The 27,257-nt window shown below is 42.8% G+C and overlaps 1 protein-coding gene across 1 annotated transcript in view; it reads left to right on the top strand.

Moving 5' to 3' along the window:
- Nucleotides 1–13,692: 13,692 nt before the first annotated feature.
- Nucleotides 13,693–27,257, top strand: part of LOC143290276 (testis-specific serine/threonine-protein kinase 2-like) — a 34,401-nt gene continuing 20,836 nt past the window's right edge. The window contains exon 1 of the mRNA XM_076599622.1: nt 13,693–13,872. The gene's annotated coding sequence lies outside the window, so the exon portion shown is untranslated. The remainder of the gene's footprint in view (nt 13,873–27,257) is intronic.

Below are 27,257 nucleotides of genomic sequence, written 5' to 3'. Positions count from 1 at the left end.
CAATCAAACATAACCCATCCGTTCACAATCAAATATAACCCATCCGTTCACAATCAAATATAACCCATCCGTTCACAATCAAATATAAGCCATCCGTTCACAATCAAATATAAGCAAAAGGCAATGTTGTCTTCCGTGTCTGCCTCTGTTCATTGATATCTGTCTGTTTGGGTATCTGTTTCTGTCTGCCTATCTCTGTCTTTGTCTGTTTGTCTGTCTGTCTGTCTCTCCCTCTCTCTCTCTCTCTCTCTCTCTCTCTCTCTCTCTCTCTCTCTCTCTCTCTCGTACTACAATATGATCTGTAATGTACTGCAATATGATTTGATACCTAATTATGTTTATGTATGCATATGCATACATATCTGTATGTACATGTAGACATATGCAGGCATGTGGGTATATGTGCAAATATGTATATGCATAAGGGTGTGTGTGTTTGGGGATGAGTGTGTGCATATGTGTGTGGGTGGGTGGGTGTGAGTGTGTGACAGTGTTCCCTTCATTATATTTTTTATGATGATAATGGTCTGTTGATTAGTATCATAATTGTCATTAGTAGTAGTAGTAGTAGTAGTAGTAGTAGTAGTGGTAGTATTTACTATTGTCATTATTGTTGTGTCTTATCGTTACTGTTTTTGTTGTCACAAGGACAGATTGGAAGACTAAAATCTTTATCCTTGAGTAATAAAGTTTTTGAATCTCTCTCTCTCTCTCTCTCTCTCTCTCTCTCTCTCTCTCTCTCTCTCTCTCTCTCTCTGCTGCATGAAAAAAAGCATTATTCTGCTTATGTATTACCCTCAGAGAATAACATTTATTTATTCAATTCAATTCAATTCAATTCTCTGTGTGTGTGTGTGTGTGTGATGGCAAGGGACAGACAGAAACAAAGAATGAGCGCGAGAAAGAAAGAGAGAGAGAGAGAGAGAGAGAGAGAGAGAGAGAGAGAGAGAGAGAGAGAGAGAGAGAGAGAGTCGTAGCTATTTTGGGGGGTAACTACAATATGACTATAATTATATTCCAACCTTACAGCAGTAATAAGTTATTTGTTTCACCTTTATATCCCTCACAGCGATGGGGAATAAATCGTCAAAATAGCCATCATGTCAAAATAGCCATCATCGCCCAAACGGCGAGAACTATTCGCAAAAAAAACCTCAAAGTCTGGAAAAAATAGAAATCAAGCATTCGAGCTGTCGGAAATTTTGAATTTTTGTTCTTCACGGAGTGAGACGGCACTTAACCCGTTAATCTGAAAGCCTATTTCCGACACAGCGGGGAAGATAAGTGGTTAAAACCAGCTTGCCAGCCGATCACCCAGATAACCCATTTCTTTCACATTGTGGAAAACAAGTGGTAAACACATCTTTTAGCCCTTTACCATTGCCAGGGGCTTGGTAAAAATTTAAAAGAAAGGAACATAAAACAGCTGAAGTTGCTCGGTGGTTTAGTGGTCATACGCACGATTACGGAGCGAGTGTTTACAGAGTCAAAACCCGTACACTGAAAAAATTACTCCGCCCCCCACACCCCCTTCACCGCTCCACTAGGCCTTTAGTAGGTGTCTGGGTGCTAGTCATTAGGATGAGATGATTGATAAACCAATGCCTTGTACGCAGCAAAACCTTAGCGCACGTAAAAGAACCCACAGCAACATAAGGGTTGTCCCAGGCAAACATGTTGGAAAATCCCTTTTAATAGTGAAACCAAATACATTTGCAGACTATGTGGATAATAATAATACAATGCAATTTTTCTTCTTTTTTTCTTTGGTTTTTTTGTTGTTATTGTTGTTGTTGATTATGACAAGTTGTTATGTTGTTTTTTCAACAACGTTTACAAATATTACTATTTCTGCTACTGCTGCTACAGCTATCACGATTATTACAGCTACTTTTGCAAGCGCCTATGTAAGCGCCTAAGTTGAATCTTCATTTCTTTTATCATTCACACAGAGAGAGAGAGAGAGAGAGAGAGAGAGAGAGAGAGAGAGGGAGGGAGGAAGAGGCAGAAAATGGTCACAGCTAGTCCAGCAAACGAAGTATGCATGCTGTTTGCACCGAACTTTTAAGGTTACCTAGTAAAGGAGACAAGACATGTTAGGGTTATGAAGCAACAGAGGCCAGACTTTTGGGGGTTTATATAGCAAATGAGACAACAATTTTGGGGGATATATATATCGCAGGAGACAAGACTTTATAGGTTACATTGCAAAGGAGACAACAGTTTTTGAGGCTATAGTATCGAAGTAGACAAGACTGTTGAGGCTGAAAAGCAAAAGATACAATATATATATAGCAGAGGAAACAACAGTGTTTGGGGTTATATGTAGAAGCAGACGAGACTTTGTGGGTTATACATCAAAGGAGATAACACATTTTAGGTTTCTATCGCATGGGAGACAATACCTTTACGGTTATATAGCAAGGGAGACAGAATATTTGAGGCTATATAGGAAAGAACACTTTTTGCAGTTATACAACAAAGGAGACGCCATTTTGGGGGTCACACAGCAAAGGAGACAATACTGCAAGAAGAAGTCTCAAGCCGGGACTGGTCTGTTGTCTATACCACTTAGGTACCGACGTTCACTGAGAAGGTGAGCAGTTTCTGTGTGCCTGTGTAATTCATTTCAGGTGCCACGACTGATAAAAGTGAGGAGAAAAAAAAATAAAACAAGTAAAAAAAGAAATTTTTAAGGAAAAAAAAGAGGACTGCTGTTCCCATCCATCATAGTGTTTTCAACATGACGAAAGGAAATGAAACACACTGTAGCTGTGCGAATGTGTGTGTGTGTGTGTGTGTGTGTGTGTGTGTGTGTGTGTGTGATGAAATGGGTTTTAGGGAACTCGAGAAGTGTGTGTGTCTGTGTGCGTGCACAGTGTGGAGGGAGAAGAATAGTAACTGAGTGTGAGTATTCTGCACAAGTGTAACAGAGCATTAGAAACAGCTGAAGATGCCCCCCTCCCTCCTCCTCCCCCTCCTCCTCCTCCTCTTACTGCTCCTCTTCCTCCTCCTCTTCCTCCTCCTGTTGCTGCTCCTCTTCCTCCTCCTCCTCCTCCTCTTACTGCTCCTCTTCCTCCTCCTCTTCCTCCTCCTCTTACTGCTTCTCTTCCTCCTCCTCTTCCTCCTCCTCTTACTGCTTCTCTTCCTCCTCTTCCTCCTCCTCTTACTGCTCCTCTTCCTCCTCCTCTTCCTCCTCCTCTTACTGCTTCTCTTCCTCCTCCTCTTCCTCCTCCTCTTACTGCTGCTCTTCCTCCTCTTCCTCCTCCTCTTACTGCTCCTCTTCCTCCTCCTCCTCCTCCTCCTCTTACTGCTCCTCTTCCTCCTCCTCTTCCTCCTCCTCTTACTGCTGCTCTTCCTCCTCCTCTTCCTCCTCCTCTTCCTCCTCCTCTTACTGCTCCTCTTCCTCCTCCTCTTCCTCCTCCTCTTACTGCTTCTCTTCCTCCTCCTCTTCCTCCTCCTCTTACTGCTCCTCTTCCTCCTCCTCTTCCTCCTCCTCTTACTGCTGCTCTTCCTCCTCTTCCTCCTCCTCTTACTGCTCCTCTTCCTCCTCCTCCTCCTCTTACTGCTCCTCTTCCTCCTCCTCTTACTGCTCCTCTTCCTCCTCCTCCTCCTCCTCCTCTTACTGCTGCTCTTCCTCCTCCTCTTACTGCTCCTCTTCCTCCTCCTCCTCTTACTGCTGCTCTTCCTCCTCCTCCTCTTACTGCTCCTCCTCCTCCTCTTACTGCTCCTCTTCCTCCTCCTCCTCTTACTGCTCCTCCTCCTCCTCTTACTGCTCCTCTTCCTCTTCCTCCTCCTCTTACTGCTCCTCTTCCTCCTCCTCCTCCTCCTCCTCTTACTGCTTCTCTTCCTCCTCCTCTTCCTCCTCCTCTTACTGCTCCTCTTCCTCCTCCTCTTCCTCCTCCTCTTACTGCTGCTCTTCCTCCTCTTCCTCCTCCTCTTACTGCTCCTCTTCCTCCTCCTCCTCCTCCTCCTCTTACTGCTCCTCTTACTGCTGCTCTTCCTCCTCCTCTTACTGCTCCTCTTCCTCCTCCTCCTCTTACTGCTGCTCTTCCTCCTCCTCCTCTTACTGCTCCTCCTCCTCCTCTTACTGCTCCTCTTCCTCCTCCTCCACCTCTTACTGCTGCTCTTCCTCCTCCTCCTCTTACTGCTCCTCCTCCTCCTCTTACTGCTCCTCTTCCTCTTCCTCCTCCTCTTACTGCTCCTCTTCCTCCTCCTCCTCCTCTTCCTCCTCCTCCTCCTCTTCCTCCTCCTCCTCCTCTTCCTCCTCCTCTTACTGCTCCTCTTCCTCCTCCTCTTCCTCCTCTTCTTACTGCTCCTCTTCCTCCTCTTCTTCCTCCTCTTCTTACTGCTCCTCTTCCTCCTCCTCTTCCTCCTCTTCTTACTGCTCCTCTTCCTCCTCCTCTTCCTCCTCTTCTTCCTCCTCCTCTTCCTGGTCCTCTTCCTCCTCCTCTTCTTCCTCCTCCTCTTACTGCTCCTCTTCCTCCTCCTCTTCCTCCTCCTCTTCCTGCTCCTCTTCCTCCTCCTCTTCTTCCTCCTCCTCCTCCTCTTACTGCTCCTCTTCCTCCTCTTATTACTGCTCCTCTTCCTCCTCCTCTTCCTCCTCCTCCTCCTCCTCCACCGCCTCCTGTGGGTGACTGCAGTTCATTGAACTCTCCATCACGTAGCCTGTTACCGTGGAGAGAGATGAGGCAGAAAGAGAGTCGAGCGGTTTTATCGTTTCTTTTCGTTTCTTTTTTTGTTTTGTTTTTGTTTTTTAGTCTGATTCAGAACACAGTGTATAAGTGTGTGTGTGTGTGTGTGTGTGTGTGTGTGTGTGTGTGTGTGTGTGTGTCGCGTGTGTGTGTGTGCCTGTGTCGTGTGTGTGTGTCTGTGTGCGCGTGCGACGCGCGCGAGCTGCGAGCTTGCTGTATCACATTCAAGCATTCTCTTCAAAGAAACTTTGGGATAATGGTAGACGATTTATGCAGACAGTCTCGTTTTAAGGGGTGAAGCTGGCACAGATTTTCACGCTTTTCCTTCTCCATTATGAAAACGCGAAGGCATCTATCTATCTATCTATCTATCTATCTATCTATCTATCTATATATATATATATATATATGTGTGTGTGTGTGTGTGTGTGTGTGTGTGTGTGTGTGTGTGTGTCTGTGTCTCTGTGTCTGTGTGTCTCTGTGTCTGTGTGTTTGTGTGTCTATGTTTCTTTTCTCCCTAACTTTCCATTTTCTCTGTGCGCGTGTGTGAGTGCGCGCACGTCTGCTGTTTGTTTGTTTGTTTGTTGATATTGTTGTGTATGTTTCGGTTGTGTTTTTTTATGGGATTCCAAATCCGGCAACTGGAAACATTATGACAGCCATGAAATAAGCGCTAAATGCGACCATAGATGACATGATTCAAAATGGTGTTTTTGACCTTTGGTACACAAACTATGAACCAATAAACCCTGTTTATTTTACAATTTATTATTATTATCATCATCATCATCATTATTACTATTATCATTATTATTGTTATCATTATCATCATCATTATTATTATTGTCATCATCATAATCATCAGTAGTAGTACTAGTAGTAGTAGTAGTAGTAGTAGTAGCAGTAGTGGTAGTGGTAGTAGTATCATCATTATTTTCAGCAGTAGTAGCAGTGGTAGTAGTAGTAGTAGTATCATCATCGTCATTCATTATTGTCATTATCATTATCATCATCATCATCATCATCATCATCATCACTGCGCTCATTATTATCATTATTATCATCATTTTTATTATCAGTATTATCATCGTCATCATCATCATTTATTGTTATCATTGTCATTATCATTATTATCATTATCCGGCACCACCATCTGCTACTGTTTCAGCTGCATTACACCCCGAGCGGGACAGGAACCAGTGGCCAAGCAGATACTGCGGAGGAAGCAGGGCTGGATCGGACACACCCTCAGGAAGCCAGCGTCCAGCATCACACGCCAAGCCCTGACCTGGAACCCGCAGGGAAAGAGGAAGAGAGGCCGGCCTCGCAACAGCTGGAGGCGAGATACCGAGGCAGAGCTGAAGCAGCAAGGGACCAACTGGACTGGAATGGCTAGAACAGCCCAGAACAGAGTGCATGGCGAGGGGTCGTCGATGGCCTATGCTCCACCAGGAGCGATGGGCAAAATGAATGACGCCCACGCCGCTCATTCCGAGTCCCCCATACAGGAACACACAGCCTCACCGCGGGGTCGACTGCTGAGGTCCCAGCGCTGCCACAAAGTCCTCAGGAGATAGCCATGAGAGCAGTGCATGAAAGGCCACAGAACTGCGGGACGATTATTTCCCATGTTCATGATGAATGGTGTTGATGGGGAGTATCAGTTTCAGTATCAGTAGCTCAAGGAGGCGTCACTGCGTTCGGTCAAATCCATATACGCTACACCACATCTGCCAAGCAGATGCCTGACCAGCAGCGTGACCCAACGCGCTCAGTCAAGCCTTGAGAAAAAAATAAATAAATAAAATAAAATAAAATAAATAACATAAATGAATAAATAAATAAATAAATAAAATAAAAATTAACACTAATATATATATATATATAATAAAATAAAATAATAAATAAATAAAAATAAATCAAATCAAATCAAATCAAATTAATAAAGATAAATAAATAAATAAATAAATAAAACAAAAATTAATTAATTAATAGATAAACAAAATAAATAAAGGAAAATAGATAAATACGTAAAAAATACTACTACTAATAATAATTAATATTTATAATGCGCAAAATCTTGATGAAGTCAACTCTATGCGCAAAAAAAAGGGGGGGGGCAGGGGAATGGTGATGATGTTACTATGAAAGGTTCATGTTAGGTTTGGGACCACGTGACAAGGATGTACTTTACGCTTCCTTTCGTAATATACCCCGGCGTCAACCAGGCTGTAGAAATATGTACAGCTACCTGCAGTGTTGGTTAGGAATCTTGATTAAGCAATGCCTCTAAAGACACATCTCTGAAGCGGACGATCATCGACTGTGTGGTCCCAGTCTTCAAATTTGGGCCCGCAGTACAGTCAGCTGTGGGTACTGTAGGAGCCGTCCAAGGGCTTAAACACACACACACACACACACACACACACACACACACACACACACACACACACACACACACACACAAACACACACACACACACGCACACACACACACACACACACACGCCTACACACACACACACACACACACACACACACACACGCACACACACACACACGCCTACACACACACACACACACACACACACACACACGCACACACACACACACACACACACGCCTACACACACACACACACACACACACACACACACACACGCACACACACACACACACACACACGCCTACACACACACACACACACACACACACACACACACACACACACACGCACACACACACACACACACACACACACACACGCCTACACACACACACACACACACACACACACACACACACGCACACACACACACACACACACACGCCTACACACACACACACACACACACACACACACACACACACACACACACACACACACACACACACACACACACATCAGCTTTGCCTCAAACTCGTGTCCTGGCGGTTGTCAGTCCGTCATGCTAACTACTTTGTCATGACGGGCGGTGAGCTTTGTTGCTGTTGTTATTGTTTTAATGTATGCATTTCTGAATTATTACTTAATCATTAATTTGTTTAGTTGATTGGCTAATGAATTAGTGAGTCAGTCATGAGTCAGTCAGTCACTCAGTTACTTATTTATCTATCTATCTATCTATCTCATCCTCTCTCTCTCTCTCTCTCTCTCTCTCTCTCTCTATATATATATATATATATATATATATATATTTATCTATTTATTTATCATTTATTCATTCGTTCACTTATATCAGTCAATCAGTCAGTTACTTATTTATTTATTCATTCATTCATTTATTTATTTATGATTTATTCATTCGTTCATTTACATCAGTCATTCAGTCCGTTACCTATTTATCGGTTTATTTATTTATTTATCATTTTTTCATTCGTTCATTTATACTTTTTTTTTTCAATTTGCTTGTTTGTTTCTTTGTTTTTTGTTTGTTTTGTGCATCTGTTTGTTTTCTAACGCGTTTGATAATTGAACACAGAGCCGTATATGAAACGACAACAACACCCAAAACATAGACATTATTAAACCAGCATTCACTTACCTCCTTGGGGTCCACCTGTAACTCGCTGCCCGCAGGGATTCCCTGACTGCTGGTGATTGCCTCTGTCTGCACCTGCTGAGCACTCAACAAGAAGCCAGATGAAATCCTGCCCACAAGTTAATGATGTTTTTGCAGGTGCGTATCTGCAATCATAACCCGCATACACAGTTTCAGTTTCAGTTTCAGTAGCTCAAGGAGGCGTCACTGCGTTCGGACAAATCCATATACGCTACACCACATCTGCCAAGCAGATGCCTGACCAGCAGCGTAACCCAACGCGCTTAGTCAGGCCTTGAGAAAAAAAAAAGAAAAAAAAAGGTGAATAAATGATAGATAAGCTTACACAAATAAATAAATAATAAATAATAACTATAATGTAAAAAAAAAAAAAAAAAAGAAAAAAAAAAGGGTAAAACATGAAGACACACATTCACATATACACCCACACATGCATAACAGATATGCACCGAACATGCAGTTTCACAGATATGAAAGCACAGTCAAATACATATAAACGTACATGAGCTCCAACACACACACACACATCACACACGTTACACAGAAAGAAGAAGAAGAATTGTGACGGAGAAAACTGAAATGAAAAGCTGAAAGCAAGAACGAACACACAAGAACCAGTGGGGGTTGGGGTAGGGGGTGGGGAGGAGAAGGAAAAGCATCTTATACTGATAATAAAGATTCCAATTCCGTATGACGAACTTAGAAGACAGAAGTGAACTGAGGAGTGAAAGAAAAGTCGGACGGAGTGGAAAGAGACGATCAGTGTGCAATATGATATGTTATGTTCATGTATTCAAAACAACGTGGGTTTTTTCCCTGCTGTTACATAATAATAATAATAATAATAATAATAATAATGGTATTTATATAGCACTAAATCTTGTGCAGAGTCAAATCAAAGCGCTTTCGCACCAGTCATTCACACGCGTGCATAACTCTAGAACTGTAGAAACTGAAGACAAGGAAGAGGCAGGGAAGGGAGGCTATTTTGGGAAGAGGTGGGTTTTAACGCCAGACTTGAAAGAGCTGAGTGCGAAGACTTGACGAAGCAAAAGAAGAAGTTCATTCCAATTGCAAGGTCCAGAGACAGAGAAAGAACGGCGGCCAACAGTCGAATGTTTAAATCTGAGTATGCGTAAACAGAGTGGATCCGAAGCCGATCGTAGAGAGCGAGATGGAGTGTAGAGGTGAAGGCACTCATAGAGAGTGCATTTAAGATAATTACCTGCACTGTGTGGCGTGAATGTACGAAACGATGTATGCAATGATTTTACATTCGTGTCTTCGTTATATCATTATCAATATCTGTTTTTTTCCGATGTTTTTTACTTTCAAATTTCTCTAATTTGAGATGATAAAGTTATTCTTATCATCTAAACTTGATGATAAAGTTATTCTTATCATGTAAACTTGATGATAAAGTTATTCTTATTATGTAAACTTGATGATAAAGTTATTCTTATCATGTAAACCTATCTTATGACTGGCGGGAGTGGGGATGGGGGGGAGAAAAAACAAAAAGAAAAAGACGTTGAAAAGACAGGAGGTAAAATGAAAGAAAGAAGCAAAGAGCGAGAAAGCAAGAGAGAAGAAGAAGTAGAAGGTAAAAAAAAAAAAAAAAGAATTGAAAAGATAAGAGTGAGAAAGCAACGAGAAGAAGGACTGAAAGATAAACTGATTGAATCTTTAATCGGTGAAGAATCAGGCACAGTAAAGACGTATTTGCATATCTGACCATTTCGCGAAACAAAAAACAAACCAACCAAAAAAAACAAAAAAAGAATAAAACACGACAACATAATAGAAACGACGGGTGAGGAGAATAATTAGAATATTCCAACAACTATAACACAATAATGAAAGGAACAATAATTATAATTATTATTAAAGAAGAAGAAGAAGTAGGAGGAGGAGGAGAAGAAGAAGAGGAAGAAGAAGAAGGAGAAGAAAAAAAAGAAGAAGGAGGAGAAGGAGAAGAAGAAGGAGGAGCAGGAGAAGAAGAAGAAGAAGAGGGAGGAGGAGGAGGAGAAGAAGAAGGAGGAGCAGGAGAAGAAGAAGAAGAAGAGGGAGGAGGAGGAGGAGAAGAAGAAGAAGGAGGAGGAGGAGGATAAGAAGAAGAAGGAGGAGGAGGATAAGAAGAAGAAGGAGGAGAAGGAAGAGGAGGAGGAGGATGTAAAGAGAAAGAAGTGAAAAGACAGGAGGAAGAAAGCAACTAAAAGAGGAGACGAAGAAGAAGGCAGAGAAAACAAGTAAAAAAATTAATCACGTGTATTAGTGGAAAACTGACGCTGGGGAAAAAAACGGAAAAAGGAAAGGGAAAATAAAAATGTTTTGTTTATCTTTTCTGTCGCTGATGTTGTTGTTGTTGCCAATGAAGGCGAGTGAATCACACCAAAATTGCCACAAAAGAAAAAAAGATAATAGAACGGAGATAAGAAGCGAGAAGACAGAGGAGAGGCAGACCAATCGACAGACAGAACAGGCAGACAGAGAGAAGGAACAATGCAGAATAAAAGAAAGAATAAATGAGCGGTGGAAAGAAAGAAAGAAAGAAAGAAAGAAAATGTGCAACATTAAATAGCTGGGGAGATGTCAAGCAAACACGTCAGAGGAGGAAATGAATGGCATCTGAGATTCCAGACACAGCGGCAGTTCCGTGGAGAGTACCAGAAGGGAACAGGACTCTGAAAAAAACTGCAGAGTACCGTGTGTGTATGCCGGGTGGGACGTGGGCCGGGGGGGGGGGGGGGCATGGGGGTGGAGGAATAGTTGATGAATCAGATGAGGAGAGTATCATGGCACTGCTGTCAGACATCTGGTTTTGTTTGCTTGCTTTTTTTTTTTTTTTTTTTTTTTTTTTACACGCAGATGTGGAACACCGTATGTGGATCAGCCCGTGCTTTTGACACCACCTTCAAATTGAAAGTGAAACTCATAGACTCGCAATTTTTAGTGAGAATGAAAACAAGAAGTGGGCTACTAGAGGGAGAGGTGTAAGATTTAGTGAGAATGAAAACAAGAAGTGGGCTACTAGAGGAGGGATGCAAGGATTAGTGAGAATGAAAACAAGAAGTGCGCTACTAGAGGAGGGATGCAAGGGTTAGTGAGAATGAAAACAAGAAGTGGGCTACTAGAGGGAGAGGTGTAAGATTTAGTGAGAATGAAAACAAGAAGTGCGCTACTAGAGGAGGGATGCAAGGATTAGTGAGAATGAAAACAAGAAGTGGGCTACTAGAGGGGAGGGATGTAAGGTTAGTGAGAATGAAAACAAGAAGTGGGCTACTAGAGGGAGAGGTGTAAGGTTAGTGAGAATGAAAACAAGAAGTGCGCTACTAGAGGAGGGATGTAAGGTTAGTGAGAATGAAAACAAGAAGTGGGCTACTAGAGGGAGAGGTGTAAGGTTAGTGAGAATGAAAACAAGAAGTGGGCTACTAGAGGGAGAGGTGTAAGGTTAGTGAGAATGAAAACAAGAAGTGGGCTACTAGAGGAGGGATGCAAGGGTTAGTGAGAATGAAAACAAGAAGTGGGCTACTAGAGGGAGAGGTGTAAGGTTAGTGAGAATGAAAACAAGAAGTGCGCTACTAGAGGGAGAGGTGTAAGGTTAGTGAGAATGAAAACAAGAAGTGCGCTACTAGAGGGAGAGGTGTAAGGTTAGTGAGAATGAAAACAAGAAGTGCGCTACTAGAGGGAGAGGTGTAAGGTTAGTGAGAATGAAAACAAGAAGTGTGCTACTAGAGGGGGAGTGTAAGGGTTAGTGAGAATGAAAACAAGAAGTGGGCTACTAGAGGGGGAGTGTAAGGGTTAGTGAGAATGAAAACAAGAAGTGGGCTACTAGAGGAGAGGTGTAAGGTTAGTGAGAATGAAAACAAGAAGTGGGCTACTAGAGGGGGGGGATGTAAGGGTTAGTGAGAATGAAAACAAGAAGTGGGCTACTAGAGGAGGGATGCAAGGGTTAGTGAGAATGAAAACAAGAAGTGGGCTACTAGAGGGAGAGGTGTAAGGTTAGTGAGAATGAAAACAAGAAGTGGGCTACTAGAGGGAGAGGTGTAAGGTTAGTGAGAATGAAAACAAGAAGTGGGCTACTAGAGGGATGTAAGGTTAGTGAGAATGAAAACAAGAAGTGGGCTACTAGAGGGGGGATGTAAGGGTTAGTGAGAATGAAAACAAGAAGTGGGCTACTAGAGGGGGGATGTAAGGGTTAGTGAGAATGAAAACAGGAAGTGGGCTACTATAGGGAGAGGTGTAAGGTTAGTGAGAATGAAAACAAGAAGTGGGCTACTAGAGGGAGAGGTGTAAGATTAGTGAGAATGAAAACAAGAAGTGGGCTACTAGAGGGAGAGGTGTAAGATTTAGTGAGAATGAAAACAAGAAGTGCGCTACTAAGATAAGATAAGATAAGAATAACTTTATTATCTCCTTATCTCCAAATGGAGAAATTTGGTCAGGTGCATTATCACAACATAGACAAGTAAACAACATGGGGACCATAACTGTAAAAGCCAACAACAGCCCCTACAAATATTACGAAGATACAAATGTAAAAAATATCACATACATCGTTTCATACCTACATCCACACACTGCAGGTAATAACTAGTATTCTTAATGTAAAAACAGAAAGAATTAAGAAACATTATTTGAATATAAATATAAACATAGCCTACTATACTGCGCATTGATTATAATAGACAGATAAGATAAGAATAAAGATGAATTGCGGAAAACCACAACCAGATAATCAGCACACACCTGCACCGCACCCCCCCCCCCCCCCCCCCCCCAACCAAGGTTAGTGAGAATGAAAACAGGAAGTGGGCTACTAGAGGGAAGGGATGTAAGGTTAGTGAGAATGAAAACAGGAAGTGGGCTACTAGAGGGAAGGGATGTAAGGTTAGTGAGAATGAAAACAAGAAGTGGGCTACTAGACGGAGTGTGTGTAAGAGTTAGTTAGAATGAAAACAAGATCGGGCTACTAGAGGGAGGGTGTGTAAGAGTTAGTGAGAATGAAAACAAGAAGTGGGCTACTAGAGGGAGGGTGTGTAAGAGTTAGTTAGAATGAAAACAAGAAGTGGGCTACTAGAGGGAGGGTGTGTAAGAGTTAGTGAGAATGAAAACAAGAAGTGGGCTACTAGAGGGAGGGTGTGTAAGAGTTAGTGAGAATGAAAACAAGAAGTGGGCTACTAGAGGGAGGGGATGTAAGGTTAGTGAGAATGAAAACAGGAAGTGGGCTACTAGAGGGAAGGGATGTAAGGTTAGTGAGAATGAAAACAAGAAGTGGGCTACTAGAGGGAGAGGATGTAAGGATTATACTGTAACGTAAGCACGGGGTGAAGTGTATGGTTTGCAGGAGAAGGAGAACCGGAGCAGTTAGCAGAGAAAAAGGTGCCAACGACTACCCCAAAAGCCTCGTTGCTGAATCAGTCACAACAGGCAGCGGCTGCTTCTGCTGCTGTTACTGTTCTCTCACTCTCGTGCGTTATGTTCACCGCACTCGCATGGTGTTTTCTACCCAAGGCGGGTGGTTTTCGCAGGTAGGAGCTGTGTGAGAGTGTTTCTGCTACCGGGATGTAGACGTTACCACGTTTCCGTCGATTATGTGGAGGCCCGTATTACAGGTGAGCTGGTTTTTTTCTGGTTTGGTTTTGGAAGAGGCCGGAAAGGGGGTGTGTGTTGGGGGGTGGGGGGGTATAGAGGGGAGAGAATTGTGTGCGTAAGGGACAGTAGGGGGTAGAAAGTGGTGGGAGGGGGATGTTGGGGCAAGAATGGTGGAAACAAACTTCTTTTTTTTTTTATCCCCAGCTGTTTGAAAGTCCGTGGATTACATAGTTTCTCTTTCATGTGTTGTTGCTGTTGTTTGTTGTTGTTGTTTTAGCTCTTATCTTTTAAAGTGCGCGACACGAAACTGTCTCCTTTATCATTGTGTTTTCGGTAACTGATACATTGATCAAGTGATGCTCGGAATGAACGCCCCAGAGAAAACGTTTCCAGAATTCCTCTGACCTCCCTGTGTGACGTCACACTGACACTGACTGAGACGTTCCCGGACCTCTGACACCGGGTCTGTGACAGAACAATCGTGTGTGTGGCTGTGTTCTAGCGAATCGGCGCCGTTTCAGTTTCAGTTTAAAAGCGCCTGGATATATCTATGCCGTGCACTTCATCTGCTTATAGAAACAAATGACAGATACTGACCTGTACATATATCCAACGCGCTGATCTGGTCTTGAGAGACTGCCCTAGATTTGTACCCGGGATAAAGACGCGGTAAGCTACGTAGATCTTCCAGAGAAGTCTTTCGGATGAGAACATAAAGGAAGATCCCCTCGTGCAGCATGCACTTTTCGCACGTAAAAGAACCCTTGACTGCAAAACGGGTTGTCAGTGGCATACTCCTGTATTTTAAAAAAAATCATTTTTATAGTATGAAAATATGCTTGCAGACAGAACTAGAGAAGGAAAATGTGGGTGGTGATCCATGTGCTAATTTGCTCTTCCCTGGGAGAACAGCGCTAAGTTTAGAGAAAGATGTTGTAACAAAAAGCAAAAGCAATACATTTCAATACAATACAATATGAGACGATGCAGTACGATACGGTACGATACAATACAATACAATACATTTCAATACAATACAATACAATACATTTCAATACAATACAATACAGCGCATGGCAGTGCAACGCAACGCATCACGTCACAGCACAGCACAACACAGCACAGCCCAACACAGCACAACAGCACAGCACAACACAACACAACAGCACAGCACAGCACAGCACAGCACAGCACAGCACAACACAACACAGCACAGCACAGCACAACACAACACAGCACAGCACAGCACAGCACAACACAGCACAACACAACAGCACAACACAACAGCACAACACAGCACAGCACAGCACAGCACAGCACAGCACAACACAACAGCACAACACAGCACAACACAGCACAACACAACAGCACAAAACAACACAACACAGCACAACACAGCACAGCACAACACAACACAACACAGCACAGCACAGCACAGCACAGCACAGCACAACACAACACAGCACAGCACAGCACAGCACAGCACAACACAACAGCACAGCACAGCACAGCACAGCACAGCACAGCACAGCACAGCACAGCACAACACAACACAACACAACACCGTCTGGGAGTAATGCCACTGAGACAGCCGGGAAGAAGAAAAAAAGCGGAAGAAAAAAAAGAAAAGATAAAAAAATAAATAAAGGAAAAATTGCCCAGACCAGATCATTTATGTCAGGAGAGAAAGGACGTGTATTCAATCACAGTGCTAAACCAAGGCCAATGCATGGCATTTTAGCGGGTGGGAGGGTGAGGGGGGGTTGAAACAAAGACAGGATCCTGAGTGGTGCCAAATGCTGCCGTCCTGTGAGGTCCTCATGGGTTCCAGTTGGTCAAAAGCAAGCACACGTTTTTTAGATAGTGATGCTTCCGTAGCTTTCCGTCTCAGTCGGTCTGTGTCGCTGTCTGTTTCTCTGTGTCTTTGTCTCTCTTGGCATCTCTTTGTCTCTCTGTTTCACTCACTCTCTATCTACCTTTCTCCACTTCTCTCTCTCTCTCTCTCCCCCCCCTCTCTCTCTCTCTCTCTCTCTCTCTCTCTCTCACCTATCGCTCTGTCTCTGTCTCTTTCTTATCGCTCTCTCTCCCTCTCTCTTTCTGTCTCTTTCTCCCTCCCCCGCTCTCTCTCTCTCTCTCTCTCTCTCCTCTCTCTCTCTGTCTCTCTCTCTCTCCCTCTCCCCCATCCCCCCCTCTCTCTCCTCCCTCTATCTCTTTCTCTGTCTCTGTCTCCGTCATTCTGTTTCTCTGCCTCTCTCTCTCTCTCTCGTTATTTCTCCTCCGGCTCCACTTTCTCCCTGTTTCCCATCGTTCTCGTTCTTTGACAAATTTGTATTTGTATGTAGCAGTGGAAAAAAAAGGCCTTGGCCTATCAAGCTGAAAGCCCCTTTGGCAGCCAGGTGGATACGTGATGAAGACAGCTGTTGGCCCATCACCCACGTAGCTGACACTGCTTTTGACAGAAAGGATAAGTGGCAGTAAAACATACCTGTTGGGCCACCATACAATTAGGTTAGCTGCTTGGACAACAAAGGAGATATGTAGCGTACACATCACACACACACACACACACACACACACACACACACATATATATATATATATATATATATATATATATATATATCAACGACAGTACGCTGCAAAAACAGCTTCTTCTCGAAAATTTGCTACTTTTTTAGAATACAAGTTTTAAAGACATGAAGAGCGTGCTGTTGTTGATTTTTTTTTAACCGGTCTTGGTATTTACCTCAGTGCTTTCTGCAAGGAGCGGGGCCCAGGACACGAAGAGAGTGCAATCTATCTGTATATATATATATATATATAGAGAGAGAGAGAGAGAGAGAGAGAGAGAGAGAGAGAGAGAGAGAGAGAGAGAGAGAGGTGTCTGAGTGCATCTCACTCAGGTAGCCCGCTTCTTCGTATCTATCAGAGAGAGTTTGTGTGTGTGTGTGTGTGTGTATGTGTGTGCGTGTGTGTGTGTGTGTTGTGTGTGTGTGTGTGTGTGTGCAGCGCATGCATGTGTGAGTATGCACGAGTTTTTATATTGATATGCACTTGTATGTATCCTAATTTCTACTGTATCTGTGTTTGTGTATGATTTTCGATTTATGTTCGTATCTTGTTATGTACTAACAGGTGCAGATCAGCATCATTCTTTTTTTTTTTTTATCGCTTTCTATTTTCCCACTATTTAAAATTTACGACTTTTTGTTTGTTTTGGAACCACAGTGTTTCTACCACAGGCTGAAATCCACAAAAACCTGCTGTCGAATTATGGTGCTCATCGATGTTGTAAGTCTCTAAATGTGGGAGTTGGAAACATTGTAACAGCTAAGAAATATACAAGCATCGAATACGACTCTGGTTAGCAATGATTTAAAACAGTACTCTCAAGCTGTTATATAGCGCCCAGACAATGTTCACCCGATAACCTTTCAGTCTGTTTGCTCTAAGTCTGTTTTCCAACTTGTTTATAACAGAAAAAAAAGTAAACCGATAACATACTATACCCTAAAATAGATATTCAATCAACATTCATGCAGTTTTGCCATAAAGATCCGCGCTAATGGCAACCTGCAGAGTGTCCTAATTCCTTGTCATTACCTTCCACTCACGAGACTGTGGAACGAGGTAGGGTCTGAATGAAAAACCAAATGAAATCTGGCCCGGAATGTAGTGACGTTATGATGTTGTTGTTTTTTTTCCTGGTGTGTGTCTGCAGTCAGAATCTGTACAGCATAAATATAAGTTGTGACGGGTGAGAAACAACATGTAAAGCTCAAAAAGAAGAACGAAGATATGACATATAGTTTCATTTTAAATTCATCAACAGTAATGAGTCTTTTTTTCTTCGTTTTGTAGGCCCCGACTCCCAAGTTCACACGTATGTACGAGTATGACCGTTTAACCTCAACGTGCAGGCAGTCATGGTCTGTGTACGAGGGTATGGGTCTGTATGACGAAGGAAACGCACATGGGCAGAAGAAAGGAGAGTGAATGTGTAGGCGGAGGAGGACGGAGAAGAGGAGGAGGAAAAACAAGAAGAAGAGAGAAGAAAAATGAAAGGATAATACAGGCAGAGGAAAACAGAGTGTGGAGAGACAGACACACCCAGCCACATTAACACACCGACACAGAAACAGAGAACAAAGAGAACAGAAAACAAAGAAAACTGAACAAAGAGAGAAAGAGAGATCAAGAGAAATTAAAAGAAGAAAAGGGAAGAAAGGAAAAGAAATGCACAACAGCATTAAACAGCGGGATAGAAGGGAGATGTCAGTCACACAAGTCAGAGGAGAGAAAGCCGGCGGGTTGAATGTGAACCCAAATATTCTCTCTCTCTCTCTCTCTCTCTCTCTCTCTCTCTCTCCCTCTCTCTCTCTCTCTGACACACACACACACACACGCACACACACACACGCGCGCACACACACACACACACACACACACACACACACACATTAGTTCATCGATGTTATAAGTGTCTAAATGTGGGAGTTGGAAACATTGTAACAACAAAGAAATATACACGCATCGAATACGACTCAAGGTGAGCAATGATTTAAAACAGTACTATCAAGCTGTCATATAGCGCCCAGACAATGTTCACCCATACATTCGGCATTGGTTCATAGCCCCGTTTCTACAGTCCTTTAATGCACTTCAGAATTGTTTTAATAGTTTCTGATTATCATTATCATTATTGAATTGTTACTGTTAAATGTAACTGCATGTTAGTTATGCATTTTTTGGGGGGTAGATTTCCACCTTTTCTGTTTCCCTCTCCCACCCCCACCCCCCGGCCCCCACCCCGTTTAGATATTTTTTGTTTTTTGTGTTGTTTTGGGCGTTTTGGTTTTTTGGTGTGTTTTTTTTTTTTTTATCGTCTAATATCACTGATAGTGAAAAGACGTTAAACTAAAGAACGAACGAACACATATTCATACATTCGTTCATTCACCATTCCCAGCCTGACTATTGCGTCTCATCAAGATAAAAAGGCATCAGTTGTCTGGGATTTTTTCCCTAGTTATCACTTCTGTCAGTCACAGCACCTGAAATGAGCTATCAGCTGTTTTCACTGCATATCGTCCATGCTGTCAGAGAAATGGGCCGTCTGTGTGCTGTGCGATGGACGGAACCCGCTAACCCTCTGCAACCCTCTTTCGACTCTTGTTGCGAACAAAATATACTTCGTCCAGACTTTGTAATAGTAAGTATAATGTGCTTCTCTGAATGAGACGAGCAGGAAATGCCAAATAAGTACAATAAAATGAATGGGTGGTTACGGGACAGAAGAGATAAAGAGGAAAGAGAGAGAGATGGAGAGAGAGAGAGAATGAGAGGTGGAGAGAGAAGAAAGGGAAGGGAAGAAAGACAAGCAGGAAGAAAGGAAGGATGGATGGAAGGAAGGAAAGAGGGAAGGATGGATGGATGAATGGATGGATGGATGGAAGGAAGAAAGAAAGGAAGGAAAGATGAAAAATAAAAAAAATAAATTGAAAAGAAAACAAAAAACAAAAAGAATATAAAAAAGAAGAAGAAAGGAAAAGAAATGAACTACATCTAGTAGCAGGAATTGTAGTGTAGCGTATATGGATTTGTCCGAACGCAGTGACGCCTCCTTGAGCTACTGAAACTGAAACTAGTAGCAGGAAGCTGGCAAGCCCAGAAGTCAGAGGAGGACACACACCGCATCTCAGAGTCCAGACACAGAGTCAGTGCTGAAGGGAAAGCCAGAACTGATGCAAGAATCGGGAGACACTGGAACATCTTGGGAGAAGAGAGGACTGTGCGCGGGGCTTTGGTGAGACGTTCATCTGTCAATGCTGAGTCCGTGATGGTCTGGGATCGAATCCCGCTAGAGCCCTTTCTCCCTTATTTTATTTATTTATTTATCTTTTAATTATTATCATTATTATCATTTTTTTTCTTTTTACTGGAAAATCAAAGCAGCGTCGTCTTGTCAGTCAGAAGGGGCGATAAACCGAGGTCCCATGTGCAGCACGCACTCAGCGCACTGAAAAATACCCCATGGCAACGAGACTGCTGTCCTCTGGCAAATATCCATGGGGGGGAATCCGCTCTGATGGGGACACAAATACAAATGCATGCAAAGCGCGTTGTGTTATGCTGCTGGTCAAGCATCTTCTTAGAGGCTGTGGCGTAGCGTATATGGATTCGTCCGAACGTATTGACGCCTCCTTGATAAACTGAAACTGAAACAGAAACTGAAACTCAGATTCAATGCGTCAAAACAAGCTGACTGAGCCAAACTGCACGCTTCATCACATCTGCTTTCAAAAAAAAAAAAAAAAAAGGGAGTGTGAGTCTGTCAAAGTCGTTGTTTCATTGAACTGTGTTCAGAATATCCAGTTTCACAGAGGCTGGCGAGGTGTCAGAATTCTTCCTCCCTCCCCCTCCCCCTCCCCTCCTCAGTGTCTGTGGCACGTGCAGGTACAGCAGGCAGAACGGTTTTCACGTGCCGGTGTTGTTGGGTGCAAACCCGGTTCCCCTCCTTGCTGTTTAGCGACTCGTCTCTCTGCCAATGGAAACAAAGCTGCTTTCTCTTTCGGTCCCACAGCAAACACAAGCTGTGTGTCTTCCTGTCGAGAGTCAACGGATACTTTGGCTTACCGGTTATTTGAAACAAAACACTTTCTTTTCTTTCTTTTTTTTCAGAGGCTCGCTCTATTCTTTTTTTTTTTTACTTTTTTTTTAATAGTTTTCTAATTCTTTCTTTTGAAGTCTGTCATAAAGTTGGATTGTTTTGTTGTTTTTTAATTCAGGGTAATTGTGTAAATTTGTACAGGTTTCTTTCCACCCGGCCCTTAGAAAAAATTACATTCAATACACACCAAAAAACATCGGACACACACACACACACACACACACCTTTTTATGTTATTGTTGTTGTTATTGTTTGGGGGTTTTCTGGTTTTGCTTCTTTTTTTTTCTTGTTTTCGTTCTGTCTATTGTTCTTCCATTCTTTCTCTCTCTTTTTTTTAAATTTCTTTCTTTCAACACACCGAGCAGACAAATACCAAACTCACTCCTATAAACGCCACAAACACCACACCACCAAACTATTTGTTCATAAGTAGATATATACGACAGGTGTGTATGATCCACGGCAGAAAAATAACAACTAACCAACCAACCAAACAAAAAACCGAAAGAAAAAAAACACACACAAAAAAACAAAAAAAAAACCCGAGCCTCCAAAAACGTACACATTGCCATCGGCGAGAATTTATCAACCGTTTCCATCAGTGCTTCTGTATCCAGTCTCAGGGCATAAATCGCAAAAAAAATAACTACCTTGCCTTGCCCAAGCAGGCTCCCCACGTATTGTATCTACTATATCTATATATGTATTTGTATTTCTTTTTATCACAACAGATTTCTCTGTGCGAAATTCCGGCAGCTCTCCCCTGGGAGAGCGCGTCGCTACACTACAGCGCCACGCTTTTTTTTCTTTTTTTTCCTGCGTGCAGTTTTACTTGTTTTTCCTATCGAAGTGGATTTTTCTACAGAATTTTGCCAGGAATAACCCTTTTGTTGCCGTGGGTTCTTTTACGTGCGCTAAGTGCATGCTGCACACGGGAACTCGGTTTATCTATTCATCCAAATATCCATCTGTTGTGGTTCCTCTTGGCCAGTCCAGATGACGCTGTCAAGAGGAAGGTAGGGAAAAGGGGTGTCTTCAGCCAGTGTTGATGACTGGGTACCAGCACAGCAGGTGGTATGTGTGTCCGTGATGTCTGAGATAGTGGAAGGTCAGGCAATGACTTTACAGAGAGACAGAGACAGAGACAGAGAGAGGAGACAGACGGGGAAACACACACATACACCCCCCCCCCCTCCACCCCCCCCCCCCCCCCCCCCACACACACACACACACACAGACGGAGAGAAAGAGACTGAGAGAGAGAACTCAGAACTCAAAACTCTTTTTATGCAAGGATTAAGATTTTAGGCATGGCCAATAGAGAACTAACAAACGAACGAACTTTTTTTAATGGGGGAAGTGGAAAAAGCATGCACATGCTTTTTTAAATCCAGCCCTCAGGGCAAAGAGAAATGAAATCAAGAGAGAGAGAGAGCAGGGGGGGGGGGGGGGGTTTGACAAACAGACAGACAGAAGAAATTGATGGTTTTTTGTTTAGTCTTCAGAGAGAGACAGAGACAGAGATAACTCAGAAGATAAATGCACATCGGCCTTTAGCCACAATGCCTAATTATTGTGGTGGGTGTCAATGGCGTAGGGGAGGGGTCGAGGTGGAGCAGGGTTAACAAAGTGGAATCTTTGTCTTATCTCACTATGTGGGAACACACTTTCCTGACACACACAGCTATGTACACACATCATCAAAGGTGTTTGATTATTGGCAACATCAATGCATCATCACTTTACATTTAATAACCCGTCCTTTATATACTGGAGAAAAAAAATCAATATCATCAGAAGCAGTAGAAGTAGTAACCATAGTATTAGTAGTCGCGATGGTAGATGCGGTAGTAATAGTAGTGGTAGTAGTAGGAATAGTATCATTGTTTTTGGACTTAGCGTCGTGATATGCACATGTCTCTTTGTCAGTATTTTAATGCTATCCTAAGGATCACCATTGAACGGTTTCCACATGAGAGAAAAGAAAAAAAATCCTCGCGCCACACTCAGCAGACAAACCCTGTGCTGTCTCTCTACTTGCTCAATGAGCGCTTTGCTGAGCACGATACATACATACATATATATATATACCCATATATACCCCCATACCATGGACTCCTATAAATGCCACAGGTGAATGTGATCTACGTCACACCGACACTGAGACATACCACTTCCACCACTCCACCCTCCCCCACATCCACTGCCCCTCTCCCCACTTACCCGCCGCCCCTAACCTCCCCCCCCCCCCCCGCCCTCCCCTCCCCCCCCCCCAAAAAAAAAAAAATATATATATATATATATATCGCCACCAGCGAGGGTGTATCAACGGCTGCAAGTGCTCTGCTATCAGCCTTCTGTCACAGTTGTGGAGAAGGAGGGGAAGAGAATAAATCACAAATTAATAACCTTCGCCACGAAGCTACTTACTACTTATCCGTCTGCTTCCTCCCCCCTGGCCAGTCCAATTGATGTTGTCAGGATGGGGAGATGTCTTTTATCGCAAAGTTGATGTGTCGACTATTACCTCCAGCACCCCAGCTGGCATATCTCGATCGACAAGGTTTGTGGATGGAAGGGCAAGGCAGAGGCTGAAAAAAAGGTTACCTGCGCACGATCCTTCTCCTTAAGATTATTTTTGTACCCATGTGCGTCTTTCTCTGTGTCTCTCTCTCTCTGTCTCTCTCTCACCCGTGCATTTTCCCGGTCACCTCGTGCGGAGCACGTGAGGGTTCAGTTAGTGAAATGATACGCTCGGTTGGAAATGTTGACACAGTTTCGATCGAATTTTCTCGTGTTCCGGACGATGGCTTGCAGATGGGAAATAGTACATTGTCTTCCGTAAATAATTCTTTTTCGTCTTTAATACCTTCGAACTCTCGTTCTGTAAATGGTTTAAGATCGTTGTCTTTTCTCTCCTGGAATGTCAATGGCTTGAGGTCAAAGCTTATATTTAATGATTTCTTTTCATGTATATCATCCTTTGATTTTGTATGCCTTCTTGAAACGTTTGAAGAGGAATGCAAAACTGACTTATTTCTTGGATTTACATTGTATTACAAATCTGCAGTTAGATTCACTAAACATGGGAGGAGAGCAGGTGGCTTATTATGTTTAGTTAGGGATGAGTTTTGCGCATTTACACGAAAATTGTGTATAAAGTATGAAAATATATTGGCATTTATTATTGATGGCATCTACTGATGATAATGCTATTCGAAACTTTGCATGGTATCTGTATAGAGCTTTTAAGCTCAGAGACACAGTATTGTCTTAGTTTGTTTCCTTATTAAGCTGTGAAATCAATTGTATAAACACTAACAGTTATGATGACATTTACCATTTTTGTTATTGCCCCGTGTTCATGTGGGGCTATGGCCTTGAATGAATAAATTATCTCAGTCTCAGTCTCTCTCTGTGCATGTATCCAATACGGTAGTGAGCAAAATTGTTGTGTTGTTTGGATATTGTTAGGTTTGTCATTTCTTCCGTGTCTAGGGACAGTCAAACATTTATTTGGAATATCAGTTCATTATGTTGATAATTCTTCATGATTGCCTCTTTTTTTCCAGCAGGTGGGATTCTTCAGTCTTCTACGACATTGAGTAGTTTTTGTTGTTGTTGTTTATTTGTGTGTGTGTGTGTGTGTGTGTGTGTGTGTGTGTGTGTGTGTGTGTGTGTGCAATGCACTTTCCAAACTAACACTCTTTTGCATTTGTTTGTCTTCCTGTCCATGTGTCTGCCTCTGTGTGGGTTTACCTCTCTGCCGTCCTGACTACTGCCTGCCTTCCACCGGCGTACTGCATGTACTTGCCTGAACAATCATCGATCTGCTCATACGCTGGCTTTTTTCCCTGTGTGCAAATAAAGTGAGCATAAGTTGGCAACAGATGAGAATTATTCACAGAATCGTGGCTACAAATGTTGTCCTATACGCTAAGGTCTGTCAGTCCCAATAAAAAAAAATCCACGGTTAGCAGTCGAAGGGGGGTGGGGGGCAGGGGGAGGGGGGCCAGGGGGGGAGTTACTCGACATACACTGGGTGTTGCCGAGAGTCAAACCATCTCTGGAAAAGACGTGAATCAACTTCTTTAGCTGAAGGCTGGCCGGGCGCCAAGGCAGCTGGCCACAGAGGGTCCATGATGTGTGTTGTTTCCTGTCAGGGGTGGGAAGGAGTACCGTTTGTTAACTGCATGAGAACCATACCGGTTGGCCGATACTGTGCTCAGCTCGTGGTCTGAAACCAAGCTGCTTTTGTTGCTGTTCTTGGTTTGTTTTTTCTTTCTTCTTTTCTTTTTCTTTTTTTCCCCCTTCTTTTTTCTTTTTTGACTATTTAAACGTTGTTTATTGCGTATTATATCGCCTGTGATGAACGCAAGCTTGCATTCTCTTTCTCTCGACCACTGTCATCCCCCCCCCCCCCCACACACACACACACTCTCTGTCTGTCTGTCTGTCTGTCTCTCTCTCTCTCTCTCTCTACGTACACCCACACACGCGCGCGCGCACACACACAAACACACAGTGACGGGGGGGGGGGGGGGGAGAAAAGAGAGAGAGAGGGATAAAAATATAAGAACATTTATACAGGAGTAAACGAGATATCCGTCCACAAGCGAAATGTTTTCCTCGCTAAGCCCATCAGACCACCTGTCATCATTCCGATCAACAGATTTCACAATCCAGCACTGGCGTGCGAAAAGACAGCCCCCGGTTCTTTATCTCAAACAATCTGCAGCAGTTGCCCGAAGGAAGACCCCAGCCATTCTCTTCCCTGGTGGCTGGTTACCTGTGATTCTGGCATGGTGGGGGTTCTGAATGAGAACCGAATTGACAACAACAAAAAATTCCTCGAACAGCGGGTAAACTGATGAAATCTTGTTACTTTTATTGTTTCTCTTGGTGTTGCTGCTGCTGCTGCTGCTGCTGCTGTTGTTGTTGTTATTGCTTTTGTTTTTGTTGTTGTTGTTGCTGCTGCTGCTGCTGCTGATGTTGTTGTCGCTTTTGATTCTGTTGCTGCTGCTGTTGCTGTTGTAGCTTTGTTTTTGTTGTTGTTGTTGCTGCTGCTGTTGTTATTGCTTTTGTTTTTGTTGTTGTTGTTGTTGTTACTGCTGCTGCTGTTGTTATTGCTTTTGTTTTTGTTGTTGTTGTTGTTGTTGTTGCTGCTGTTGTTATTGCTTTTGTTTTTGTTGTTGTTGTTGTTGTTGTTGCTGCTGCTGCTGTTATTGCTTTTGTTGTTGTTGTTGTTGCTGCTGCTGCTGTTGTTATTGCTTTTGTTTTTGTTGTTGTTGTTGTTGCTGCTGTTGTTATTGCTTTTGTTTTTGTTGTTGTTGTTACTGCTGCTGCTGCTGCTGTTATTGCTTTTGTTTTTGTTGTTGTTGTTGTTGCTGCTGTTGTTATTGCTTTTGTTTTTGTTGTTGTTGTTACTGCTGCTGCTGCTGTTGTTATTGCTTTTGTTTTTGTTGTTGTTGTTGTTGTTGCTGCTGTTGTTATTGCTTTTGTTTTTGTTGTTGTTGTTACTGCTGCTGCTGCTGCTGTTATTGCTTTTGTTTTTGTTGTTGTTGTTACTGCTGCTGCTGCTGCTGTTATTGCTTTTGTTGTTGTTGTTGTTACTGCTGCTGTTGTTGTTATTGCTTTTGTTTTTGTTGTTGTTGTTGCTGCTGCTGTTATTGCTTTTGTTGTTGTTGTTGTTGCTGCTGCTGCTGTTGTTATTGCTTTTGTTTTTGTTGTTGTTGTTGTTGCTGCTGTTGTTATTGCTTTTGTTTTTGTTGTTGTTGTTACTGCTGCTGCTGCTGCTGTTATTGCTTTTGTTTTTGTTGTTGTTGTTGTTGCTGCTGCTGTTATTGCTTTTGTTGTTGTTGTTGTTGCTGCTGCTGCTGTTGTTATTGCTTTTGTTTTTGTTGTTGTTGTTGTTGCTGCTGTTGTTATTGCTTTTGTTTTTGTTGTTGTTGTTGTTGTTACTGCTGCTGTTGTTGTTATTGCTTTTGTTTTTGTTGTTGTTGTTACTGCTGCTGCTGTTATTGCTTTTGTTTTTGTTGTTGTTGTTACTGCTGCTGTTGTTATTGCTTTTGTTTTTGTTGTTGTTGTTGTTGTTACTGCTGCTGTTGTTGTTATTGCTTTTGTTTTTTTGTTGTTGTTACTGCTGCTGTTGTTATTGCTTTTGTTTTTGTTGTTGTTGTTGTTGTTACTGCTGCTGTTGTTGTTATTGCTTTTGTTTTTTTGTTGTTGTTACTGCTGCTGTTGTTATTGCTTTTGTTTTGGTTGGTGTTGTTGTTGATCCTGCTGCTGCTGTTGTTACGTTATCAAATGTGTGGTGATAGGCAAACAAAACAAGGGACCACACACACACACACACACACACACACACACACACACACACACACACTCGCACATCCCTTAACACACACATACATGATCTCCTACAAGTCTCGTTACATAAAAAAAAACAACAACCCAACGTCTCATTACCTCAAACAAGAGGCCTGAAACAAGAGGCTCTTAACCTCAAACAAGAAAATTGTTGCCTCAAAACAAGGGGCTCGTTACCTCAAACAAGAGGTATTTTACCTCGGACAGCCTGAGGAGTCAAGCAGGCAGCAGTTGCCTCCGCCATGATCCAGGGCAGACATCATCCCCCCAGGTGGCTAATTACCGCCGATTCTGGCCCCCGGCTCTGAGAGGGCCTGCAGCTGGTTGGGGGTTATGAGTGAGAACGGAAATGAAAAAGACTTGCTA

Source organism: Babylonia areolata, chromosome 1 (genome assembly GCF_041734735.1).
Source record: "Babylonia areolata isolate BAREFJ2019XMU chromosome 1, ASM4173473v1, whole genome shotgun sequence".
NCBI classification, from domain to species: Eukaryota; Metazoa; Mollusca; class Gastropoda; order Neogastropoda; family Buccinidae; genus Babylonia; species Babylonia areolata.
This window is presented reverse-complemented; position numbering and strand designations above follow the sequence as displayed.